Below are 12,802 nucleotides of genomic sequence, written 5' to 3' on the forward strand. Positions count from 1 at the left end.
TACTGACCTGATGAGCACCATTTCATTAGGCTTCACTACCTCTTTATGAAGCAGGTGGATTACAGCTCATGCAGAGAGACTGTCTCCCACACATCATCACCACCTGTAGCTAACTCCATAACCCTGACAAGTCGTCTCTGAGCTTCAGATTCCTATGAAGAAACAAGTTAGAGCCTCTTTTGCTTTAAGGTCTGATTATTGACTCAGTAACATCTGTAAGGTTGCTCACACACTGACTTTGAGCACATAGGTGCTCATGGATGCTTCACATAGGCTGGTTCCTGTCACCACTGTCCTGGAAGATGTTACCAGTGTGGAAGAAGTTGGAGAAGATGTTCCTCCTGCAACAGGAGATGGTGCCTTTTCCCCACCAGCCCACCTCTTGACTTTTACCTTATAAGGGACAGCTCAAGTCTCAATCCGCCCAACAGTCAACAGTTAACAGTACCAGACTATTGGGAACAATATCACTTGGGAACTTCCTATACTACGTTTTTATGTTTGGATTTTTTTTTTAATTTTTTGAGATAGAGTTTCTCTGTGTAGCCCTGGCTCTCCTGGAACTTGCCTCTAACTCAAAAGATCTGTCTGCCTCTGCCTCAAGTGCTAGGATTAAAGGTGTGCACCACCAAAGTCTGGCTGGATTTATTTTTAAGAGCCAAGTACAAGAAGGCAAGATGGCTCAGAAGGTATGCCTGACCTGAGGTGAAGTCCTGGAACCCACATGGTAGAAGAAAACTGACTCCCAAGGGCTGTTCTCTGACACACACAAACACACATTTTTAAAACATTTAAACACTGTAATAACCACGTACACAGATCAAAATAAAACTTAGATGTATTTGCACATAAATCCTATGTTCCATCTAGAATGTCAACTCCCTCTTAATGATCAGTCATAGTTTCTAACTTACACAGCTCATTAAGTCTGTTCCACTGAACTATACTGCATGGCAGCCTTCCAAACACAACCTCTAGCCACCATGAGGATGTCTAGGCTATGTAGAGGAGATGAGGTGGGGTCAGATATACACCTACCACTGGAGAGACATTGCTTTCCCCAGGCTTACCTTACATCCCTTTGTACTCTGTACTTAGCAACTGCTATTAGTAAAAAGGAAGGCTCATATTCAAAGGACTATCACAAACACAAATTCTTACATTTCATAGACAAGAAAGTAGCAAAAAAAAATAACTTAAAGACTGGCATAATCAATACCCCAGAAATTGTATGGGGTAAAAATAAAAGGCCTGCTAAACTCTCCACCATATCTCTACAGTCCTATTTGGAACTGTCAGTCCTGAAACCTCACACCTAAGATAGAACTGATACTGTATCTCCCATCTTGCTCCTGCTCTAAACCCAAGGTGACTGGTTCTAGGTGGCCAGCCTTAGAAGGTTTGAAATCTCCTCTGGAATTTCTATACCAAGTCCTTAAACTTTTTTTTGGTTTTTATTCACTATTTCTTTTGTTTCTTATTATTATTATTATTATTATTATTATTATTATTATTATTATTATTATTTGCTTTCGCTGTGGTCACTATTATTGGCAAAATCCTTTCTTCACCTTTCCTGGACTTGGGGCTCCTGGCTTTAAAAGTTTCCACTCAGGCTGAAGGTGTCAAAGCTGCCTGAGATGTGAGATGTGGTCTTTAACTCCGTCTGTGAACACGGTGAGAAGGAGGCAGAAGAAATCATTCTTGGTTTTAAAAAAGTAAAAAAACAAAACAAAACTCCACAATCTATAGGTCATTCTTTACTCCATCAGTGATCAAACTGCCCAGAAGAAAAATTGGAAGGAAGAGAAACAGGCCAGCGGGCACTGGGCCATCTTCTAGGGTAAGTGAGGAGAGTTGGCATCCAAAGGCTTCTTCCAGCCATGGGAGCTATGTAGAGGAAGGAAGGAGTGGGCTTAAAAAAAAAAAAAAAAGAAAGAAAAAAAATAAAAAGAAAAGATTTTAGAGAGCTCAGTGCCTTGAGATAGACACTGTTCCAACTCCAGGACCACCTGCAGCCCCAACTCAGGCCAGCTCCCACCAGCACCTCCTCATCCAGGAGATGAATAATTAAAAAAAAAAATCAAAACAAGACCCTAAATAAAACAAAACCAAAAGGAAAAGACCTGGAGGAATGGAGAAAGGAGAGAGGAAGGCAGAAAGAAGGGCAGGTCTCTGAATGTATAACTCCCGGGCCATGGTGCTGGTGGAGTCCCCAGCATCCACTGCCTGCTTGGCGTTAGCTTGTCACAGTGTTGGGTGGATGGCTGCCCATACACCCTGTAGAGATCCTGGTGGCCAGGTTGCTGGGGAGCGTTGAGCCAGTCTCTGACTGCCAGGCCAGAAAGTCCTTAAACTTTTAGACCAAATAACTTTTGGGCTAGTTTAGCAAGTTTATCCACTACTCTCTCTTCTCCAGTGCAGAACAAAATTACCTTAGCTCCTTCTATCCAAGAAAGATCACTTGGCTCTGGCCTGGTTCTCCAAGCCACTCATTAACATCCCCCCCAAAAAAGAGGAAGGATAGAAATACTGAAAACATTTGAAGGAAGAAAAGGGATGGGGAGGAGTTGGCTAATACAATGTGCGTCCTGACAGAATCCGGAGAGAGTGACAGCTAGTGAGAGGCACACAGGTGTTCTAAACGGTCTGGTAATATTCCATCTTCCAGTGCAGACAGGAGGCTACAGCATTTTGGTATTCACTTTATTATTCTTGTTTAGAACGTCAGTGTTAAGTTTTACAGTTTAAACAAGTGACAGGAAGAGGCTATGTTATAACTCAGTGGTTGAACACTACCTAGCGTATATGAAGCTTTTGGTTTGATCCTCAGCAATGAAAAAAATTAAAGACACAAAGAAAGTAATTTCCCTAAGAAAGCCTAAAACTGGGGTGATTCTAACACCAGGCATTCAATGTAGTGGCAACTCAACTGTGTTTTATAAATAAAGACTGCCTGAAGATCTGAGAGTGAAACAGTACCACTAGTCAGCCTTACATACCAGGTCACGGTAACACCGCCTTTAATCCCACTGGCCACACTAGTTGCCATAGAAACTGGGCGGTGCACGCTTCTAATCCCAGCCCTGGAAAGGATTATAGAATGGGAGGAAACAGCTCTCAAACATTCTGAGATTCCTGGAGGAAGGATCGCCATTTTTGGACTGAGGTTGAGGTAAGAGCCAGTGACTGGCTGTTTTGCTTTCCGGATCTTCAGGTTGAACCCCAATTTCTGACCCTGAGCTTTTACTAATCGTGCTTCAATTCAAGGCTTCTATAACCTGGCCCCAGCTTCATCTCCTAGTCACTTAGGCCTTTACAAGTTACAGACTTTTCTGAAAATTGGAAGGAATGTCTTAGAGGAGTGGCTCTAGAGACAGATGCAACTGGTCTCTGGATCCAAACTGTTGGCTCGAACACCTACTAGCTAGGTGACCTTATTCAAGTTATTTAATCTTTCTAATTCTCAGATTCATTTTCTCTAAAATAGAGGTAATCATAGTGTCTACCTCATTGAGTTAATGTGAGGATTTCGTATAGTGCCTGGTACTATGAATTACAGTAATAGCAGAAACAACAATGACAGTCTAGGTATTTACTATGCCCGGATATCAAGTGGCAGAGTAAAGACCAGAAGACACTGAATATGGTTGTCTGAAGTTCAGGACTTGGGTGATTTGTTTACATGAGCTAGTCTTTCAAGTAGGGCATGGCTACCATGCCCTATTGCTCTAGAGAAGACAGCCATGAATAAATAAAAGCTAGTACACTCTTGCCAGGAGGTGGTGGCACACACCTCTAATCCCAGCACTCAGGAGGCAGAGGCAAATGGACCTCTGTGAGTTCAAAGCTAGCCTGGTTTACAAAGTTAGTTCCAGGACAGTCAGAACTGATGCATAAAGAGCCCCTGTCTGGGGGTTGGGGGAGAAGAGCTAGCACATTCTCATAGCTCATAGGAACATTGTACAATCTTCTCATAATCAGCTTTTTAAATCAAAACAATCACAGAGCTTTAAAAGTAGTCACTGAAGGGCTGGAGAGATGGCTTGGTGGTTAACACCACTGACTGCTCTTCTAGAGGACCTAGGTTCAGTTCCCAGCACCCACATAGCAGCAGCTCACACTATATAATCCCAGTTCTGGGGAAACTGATGGCCTCTTCTGGCATCTACAGGTGCCAGGCAGACACAATACACAAACATATATGCAGGCAAAATTTCCTATACACATAAAATGTGGTTTTTTTTGTTTGTTTTTTGGGTTTTTTTTTAGTAATCACAGTCAGGTATAGTGGCACACACCCCATTAATCCCAGCACTCAGTATGCAGAGACAGGTATCTTTCTGACTTCAAGGCCATCTTGGACTATATGGAGAGTTCCTTCCAGGCCATACAGAGATATATAATGAGACTCTGTCTCAAAAACAAAACAAACAAAAAACACAAGTATTTTGTGTTTCTTATCGAGAATGCTAGATGCTTTATAGACATTAAAATAGCAAAATTCAGCCGAGAATAGTGGCACACACCTTTAATCCCTGCACTCAGGAGGGAGAGTCTCTGTGAATTTGAAACTAGCCTGATCTACATAATGAGTTCTAGGACAGCCAGAGCTACACAGTGAAACCCTGTCTTGAAAACAAACAAAAAATAGCAAAACATATCAGAAGCAACAAGCACTGAAGAAAAGCTTTCCATTAGAGAGCTGCTGGCGATGCCTCAGGGTGGGAAGGGGAAACTGAAAGGAAAGGCAATCCAAGCATCTGGCTGCAGGATGGACTGTTTCAGAGGCCCGACTCCAGCTCCTCTACCAGCACCCTGCTCTCCCTCCCTCTCCAGAGGGCAGTGGCTGGTTAATAAGTCACTGCAGGAAAGACTGAAGCCTCCTGGGAGAAGAAGCACAGGACAAAGTAACACCCAGAGAGGAGCAAGTCCAAGAGGTCAGACTCAGTTCTCCCCATGGCCCTCTCTACAAAACTCCAGGAACCTGTTCGCCCTGTTTCAGTACCCGCCACAGAGTAGTAAAATGCTGTGTTTCCCTACAGGCAATATAGCTGGTACAATATAGTATATTTGCTTATAAACACAGAATTATGAAAAAAGGGCAAAAGAAGACAATCAGCAGGAATTTAACTGTAACTCCCAGCCACAGCCTCCAGCCCACAGTGGCAGAAAGCATGCTGTCTTTGATGCTGCAAGTCCCTGAGGTAAGTTCTGACTTCCTGTGTTGCTTCCCTCACCTCGGTCTCTGTAACAAAGGGATTAGACTAGAACCCCAGAATTCCCATGATTCTATTAGAAGGATAACATACCATCAACCACCAATCTTGCCACAGAACTAGTTCTAAGAATCAAAATATCATTGGTTAGAGATTTTTTTTTTTTTTTTTTTTTTTTTTTTACAAATAACTCTCCCAGAAACAGGCACTGCTATTTGTCACCGTGCTGGATTTCATGCCTACAAGGGTCACTTATGCACAGGCAGTTCCATTAATCCTGATACAAAGTGGTCCCTGGAAAAAACAAGCAGCACCGATTTAGCTTGGCACACATGGTATGTGAGGCTTGAAAAGACTATTCTCACATTTCAATTAATCCCTTGCAAAAGAACCCTACTATTCCAATCTTCTACACTAGGAACTTGATTGTCCTTCAAGAATAACAGTCAAGGTTGCAGAGCCAGGACTTAAACTCGAGTTGTCTAATCACTGCTTTCCACATCTCAAGTCCAGCCTGAGTCTTTCAGATCAGTACAGGCTTTTATGTGTATACAAAGCATCTCAGCATTCCCTGATTATGTTTCTACCACATGAAACACGCTCATAAAGATTTAGCACCTTAAACTGGCTGTGTAAGCCCAGCATTTAGGAGGCAGAAGCTGATGAATCTCTGTGAGGTCATGGCCAGCCAGGTCTGCATAGTCAGTTTCTGGCCAGCCAGAGTTACACAGTAAGATCTTGTCTCAAAAAAATAAAAAATAAAGGGTGGGGGGGCTGAACAGATGGCTCAGTGGTTAAGAGCTCTTCCAGAGGATCCAGGTTCAATTCCCAGAACCAACAATGGCAGCTCACACCTGTCTGTAACTCCTGTTCCAGAGGATCTGACATACATGAAGGCAAAATACCAACGTACACTAAATAAATGTCAAATAATTAACCTGTAAGAGAAGAAAATTGTAGGGCTGGAGAGATGGCTCAGAGGTTAAGAGCATTGCCTGCTCTTCCCAAAGTCCTGAGTTCAATTCCCAGCAACCACATGGTGGCTCACAACCATCTGTAAGGGGATCTGGTGCCCTCTTCTGGCCTGCGGGCATACACACAGAAAGAACATTGTTTACTTAATAAATAAATAAATATTTAAAAAAAAAGAGAGAAGAAAATTGTAACACTTTATACAAGCAGTTTCCACAAAACTGAAATTTCCCCCTTTTAGTTAGCGCTAAGCCTTTTTGTTTAGACAGAATTCCTTCAAAATATATGTTGCTTAGACCGAAGAGATAGCTCAGCCATTAAAAGCTAGCCTCACAACCAAAACAACAAAGTTAGATGTTGCTTTTTTTTTTAGGACAACACAAGAAATGTAACCAGGGATATTAAACTATAAACATGAAAGAAACAATTCTATTTACTGTGGTAGAGATTTTAAAAATACCATGAAATAAAAAACACATCTGAGTCGGATATGGTGGTGCACACCTTTAATACCAGCACTTGCGAGGCAGAGGCAGGTGGAGCCTGGTCTACAAGGTAAGTTTGAGGACAGAAAAAAAAAAAAAAGGAAGGAAGGAAGGGGAGAGAGAGCAAGGCAAGCAAGCACACCTTATATCTGAGGTCAAAGGACACAGGCTTCAAGGAGGCGGTAAGGAGTGGGAAAGCAATGGCCAGGTTACAGGTTAAGAGGCCAAGAGGAGAGAGGTGTAAAAGCCTCCTGGGAGAACTCATACTAAGTGGGATTTTAATTATTTTATTTTTATATTTTTTACTTTAAGGGAACAAGGTGCATGGAAATCACAGCGCAACTTTCAGTAAGTCAGTTCTCTCCTTCTACTCTATGTATGGTCTTGGGGATCAAACTCAAGTCCTCAGGCTTGATGGCAAGCACCTAATGGTGGTTTAAATAACAATGCCCCTATAGGCTCATCTATTTAAAAACTTAGTCATCAGGGAGTGGCACTATTTGAGAAAGATTTTAAGGTGAGGCTTTGCTGGAGAAAAGTCTATCGCTGGAGGTGGGCAGGAGATTTCAAAGCACATAAGCAATCCAGTATGCTCATTCTCTCTCTCTCTCTCTCTCTCTCTCTCTCTCTTCCCCATCCCCCCTTATCTGCAGCTACTGCTTCAGCACCATGCGCTCCAGCACCAGGCGTACCACCATGCTCCTACCATGATAATACAATAACCTCAGAAACTGTAAGCAAACCCCAAAATAAATGCTTCCTTTTCTAAGAGCTGCCTTGGTCGTGGTGTATCTTCACAGCACTAGAACAGTGACTATGACACCCTTTACCCACACAGCTATCTGGCCAGTTCCTACACGAGCTTTTGAAAAGGGGACTGACACGATGGTGAGCCAGAGTCAGGAACAAGCACAAGCTAAACAAGTGGAGACCAGACTGTACAACAGGATACAGAGGCTCATTATGCAGCCAACCTAATTCCCCAGCCTCAGCCTCTTCAGTGCTAGAATTTCAGATGTACACCACCATGACTAAGATATTTCTCCAGTGCTCTTTGCATATAGAGTTGTGCAAGGGTGGGAACTACAAGTCCTCTAAGATTCTTTTTTTTGCCAAAATAGCTAAAGAAACAGCTGTGCACACTACATTTTGTAGTGATGTTTTCTAAGACAAGGTAAGTCCAATCAGATCACAAAGCACTTAAAGGAATTGAGAGACAATCACCTGCAGGTGACGAGAGACAATCAAGGTTTTTAGAACATGGAGGGGGGGCCTTCATGATTAAAGATATATTTTAGGGTCCTAACTATATGAAATGGAAAAGAAACAGAGGGCATAATTCTGGGTCTGGTGGTACACGCTTATAATCTTAGTACTAAGGAGACTAAGAAAAGTGGATTGCTTACAGTTCGAGGCTAGCCTGGGCTACACAGTGAGTTTTAGGCCAGCCTGGACTACAGAGTGATGCCTTGGGTCCTTCAGGCTTTGCCCTACATCTCCCACTCCTTGAGTGACGACTCTCCATGGCAGCTTGTACCTTTTTCGTTCGATCCTCACCTGATAAAAAACTATTGGATCTCATTCTGCCTCACACATGGAGAATAAGCCTACCAAAAATCTGCTTTCCAGCACTCTATATCCTGACATTTCACGGGACCTTTGTAACATTCTGCCAGGGAGGGATCCTGAGAGATAAAAGGAAGCATCACCTTTTCACTCTTCACACACACACACACAAACCTTTCACATTAACTCTGTTGTGTGCAGCATTTTTGCTTAGAGGCAGAGCCCACTGAAAAGTAATCACTTCACACTGGTACCCCACCCACCTCCTGCTCCACCCTCAACAGATCCACTCTCTTCCACCTGCAACAAATCTGCTTTCTCGCTCACTGGCAGCTTCACCTTCCATTCAATACTGGCAACTGGGTCTCTGGCAAGGCTACCTACCTTTGACCATTCCCCTGGATGTGAGACTTCCTTTCTCAAGCACGGTCCTTCCCTCGCATTTTGGCTTTTCTCAAAGTCCTGGTACCAGGCGACTGACTGTGTCTCTCTCCAGCTCAGAATTCTTGGGCCCCACACTTTGTGTGTCTGCTCATTGGACAGCCTGTGCCTGTCTTGAAACTGACCCATTCTTATTTCCTAGGACACTAGGAATTGCAGACTCTTGGGTCTCACTCATGGGAGCTGTGTCATCGTTTGTACCTCCTTGCTCCCATTGGGATGTTTTTGGAGATCACTGACCATTCCTAATCAGTTACTGTTACAGACCTACCAGCTGTGGGCCCTAGAGCTGGAGGCATAAGACTATCAAAACACGTCTGGGTGATGCTGTGGTGACAGAAAAAGAATCAGGTGCTTTAAGCCCTAGGGGTCGACTTGGATCCACCGCGAAAAGCATTCTGCCAGGTCCAGGCAGTGCCTGAGAGTCGCACAGAGCCTGGACAGTGAAGTGAAACAGTCAGCTACTCCGGGACGTGGCCAGCACCCAGCTTTCCCAGGTCCCCCAAAGATGAACAACCTACAGGTTGTAATTAAAAAAAAAAAAAAAGCAGCACAAGAGGCAGACACCATGCAACAGAGTTCACGTGAAAGGATTTTTTTATTAGGGGAAAGGGAACATAGAAGGGGAAAGGGGAGGGGGGAGGCCGGCCTCTGGGACAGGATCAGCAGAAGAGGAGAGGCAGAGAGAGAAAGCGATGGGAGGTAGTCAGGGCCCTTATAAAAGGGTGAATGTGCACAGGAGGCGCTCTTAGTGGCTACAGCTGAGGATGGAGCCTGTCAGAACCCCAAGTGCAGGCCATACAGATGCCTGAATACTAATACAGAATGTTCTACAATTTTCTTCTCCCATTTTGCTATGCCTGAACATTCATCTTGGTCAATGCAAAGCACTGATAATCCTTCTCATAAAGTATCTCATACTTCTTTCTACATGCAAACTACTATTTCTCTGAGACTAAAGAGCCATACCAGTTGTTTATGTGCTGCCTATGGCTCTAATTTATTCTCTAGTGGCAGTTAACAGTTGCAACCATATGGCCTGGAAAGTCTAAAATATTTCCTTCTTGGGTACAAATAACAATAACCCACATTTACTATCTAAAGGCCAAATTGCCTACAGTCCAGCTATGCTATAATATGGCTAATTTTCACATTAACTTATATAGTATAGATCTGGCAGACAATATTGAAATAAAGACCTCAAAACACACAAATAAAGCCAAAAGACTACCTCTTACCAATGGGCTAAGACACTAAAATTTTTTTATGATGCCAGGAATAGTGGCAACTGCCTTTAATTCCAGCAATGATTCACACCTTCTCTACCTAACACCTTAAACCTTACAGTTAAAAATAGACCAAGACCAGCCAGGCAGTAGTAGCTCAAGCCTTTATACCCAGCACTCGGGAGGCAAAAGCAGGCAGATCTCTTTTGAGTTCAAAGCCAGCCTGGTCTACAGAGAGAGTTCCAGGACAACTAGAGTTAATCTGGTTAACAGAGAAACCCTGTCTTGAAAAACGAAAATAGACCAAGACCAATGTGAATTGAAACACATTGACACACACACACACACACACAGAATTCAATATCTAATTATGTACAGAATAAAATCAAAATTCCTTAGCATATTTGTGGCTGAAGAGATGGCTCGGCGACTTAGAACACCTGGTCTTGCAGAAGACCTGAGTTTGGTTCCCAGTACCCACACAATGTTCAAAATCATCTGTAACTCCAGTTCCAGGGGATCCAGCACCTTCTTCTGACCTCTGCTAACATATACATACATGTAGGACAAACATGCATGCATAAAAAATAAATCTAGGAAAATTTTTTTTTTACATTCCAAGTTCTCTAAGATATAGCTTTCAGTTTCCTTTCCAACTTCATTTCATTCTCTGAAAATACTGTCTAATTGAAGTACATTTGCTCCAAAATGCCAGATATTATCTAGGGTCTATGTCAGTGCCCATGGTGTGACTCTGAAATGTCTTCTATGTCTCTTGAATTCCTATTCATCCCTTTATGATTTTACTAAAATGCCTTCTCTCTTCAGCTCTCCTAGCCCCCCTCAGTAAGAAACAGTTATTCTTTCTTCCATATGGCCCTTACTGCTTGTTCCTCTACATACTTTATTTCACTCTCCCTATAGGAATGCTGACTATATGTGTGTTTCATCCAAATTAAGATCCAAAAGACAGCTGGGCAATGGTGGCGCACGCCTTTAATCCCACCACTAGGGAGGCAGAAGCAGGCGGATCACTGTGAGTTCGAGGCCAGTCTGGCCTATAAAGCGAATACCAGGAAACCCTGTCTCCAAAAACAAAACAAAAAAGACCCAAAAGACCAAAAAAAAAAAAAACCAAAAACTAGTTTCACTTCCCACACCACCTGTACACAGTGGCTATTAACGCTTCCTGACAGATAATTGGCCCTAGGTTAGTAAATTGCTTCATTAGGCAGCCAGTAGAGCCAGTCAAAAAGGACAGTTCCCCTAATTGCAAGTCATACATCTAGCATGAATGGGGAGCAAGAACAAAACAATTTTAATGCCAAGGGCCTACAACTTCAGGGAGGTTGACAAGCTGACTGTCCACCAATCACTGTGGGAGGACGAGAACTAGGAAGACGGGCAGCGCAATCTTCCAGCCAAGTGACTGTTCAGTGAGCACTCTTGTTTCTGAGGGTAAGTTGCAGGTCAAAAAAGACAGAAAAGCAACTGACTGGGCCATGTTGTTTCTTCAGCAACAAGCCCTGCTCTCAGGCTTAGTGACTCCTACTGCTCCCCCAGTCCTCTAGGGCACAGTACCCGGACACTATCTAACAACAGTTGCCCACCTTCCTTAAACAACAGTCCTCCTAAGGACGACTCCTCAGCACTGCATGTCCTGCGATTGTGTTTCAGGGGAGAAGTTCAAGGGGCTGCTTCTCATTAAACAGCTACTTTGAATTTGACCATCCAGCTGTGGCTGCAAGTAGAAAGGTCACTATAATTTAGGCACAGCCAGGCAGTGGTGGAGCACGCCTTTAATCCCAGCACACACTTGGGAGGCAGAGGCAGGCAGATCTCTGTGAGTTTAAAACTCACAACCATCTGTAATGAAATTTGGTGCCCTCTTCTGGCCTGCAAGGATACATGCAGTCAGAGCACTGCATACATAATAAATAAAAAAAAATTAAAAAAAAAAAACTTAGCTTTTGCCAAGATGGTGCCAAAAGCAAACAAATAAGGTTCTTGTCCTCCCAAAATTGATGTCAAAGAAAAGGCCTTAAAAGTCAAGAATGCCACTGGGCAGTGGTGGTGCATGCCATGAACACAGAGGCAGAGGAAGGCGGAGAAATCCTGTTGTGGGGGCAAGAAGACAATACTGAAAGGTATCTACATTCTCAAGTCACCCACCTGCTGGTAGCCCAAGACCCTGAAGCTTCAGAGGCAGCCCAGTACCCTCCCAAGAGCAACCCAAGAGAAACAAGTCTGACCACTATGACATCATCAAGTTCCCCCAGCCCGAGTCAGGCCTGAAGATGACAGAAGACAGCAACACACTTGTGTTGTTATGGATGTCAGGCTAATAAGCACTAATCAAACAAGCTGTGAAAAAGCTATGGCACGGATGTGGCTAAAGTCAATGTCCTGATAAGGCCTGGCACAGAAAAGAAGGCGCATGCTCAACAGCCTCCTGGTTATCATGTTCTGGATGTTGCCAATACACATTTTTTCACATAAAAAAAAAAACTTACATTAATTTTGACTCTGGAAAAACTCTCCAAAACTATATATACAACCTAAGCTGTCCATTTTTAAATATGAGGAAACTCTAGTCCACTGAAGTTAGGCAGCTGGTTCCTGGTCACACTACTAATTAGCAAGAGTTGGAAACCCACATATACTGACTCCCTGCATAAAACACAAGCACGTGTTTATTTACACAGCTTTTCACTGTCATTTTCTTCTGTGGCCAAAGGAATGGGAGCTAACACAGGACAGTAAGACATACATAGAATGGCTCTAAAACCCAGAGGCTGAGAAGCAAACCTCCTATAATGACCTATTTGTTTTATGACTGACATCTTATAGAGCCTAGATGAGGAGAAAAGTAGCAGAGAACATTCCCCAAAAA

At 43.2% G+C, this 12,802-nt stretch overlaps 1 protein-coding gene and 1 long non-coding RNA gene across 2 annotated transcripts in view; one reads left to right on the forward strand and one right to left on the reverse strand.

The window, feature by feature from the left end:
- Numa1 (nuclear mitotic apparatus protein 1) overlaps window positions 1-12,802 on the reverse strand; it is a 73,616-nt gene that overhangs the window by 45,589 nt on the left and 15,225 nt on the right.
- On the forward strand, window positions 4,947-7,447 carry LOC125397331 (uncharacterized). The gene is made up of 3 exons (XR_007231042.3): window positions 4,947-5,207; window positions 6,989-7,024; window positions 7,330-7,447. It is a non-coding gene; the product is annotated as an uncharacterized LOC125397331 (long non-coding RNA).

Source organism: Myodes glareolus, chromosome 7 (genome assembly GCF_982192425.1).
Source record: "Myodes glareolus chromosome 7, mMyoGla1.1, whole genome shotgun sequence".
NCBI lineage: Eukaryota > Metazoa > Chordata > Mammalia > Rodentia > Cricetidae > Myodes > Myodes glareolus.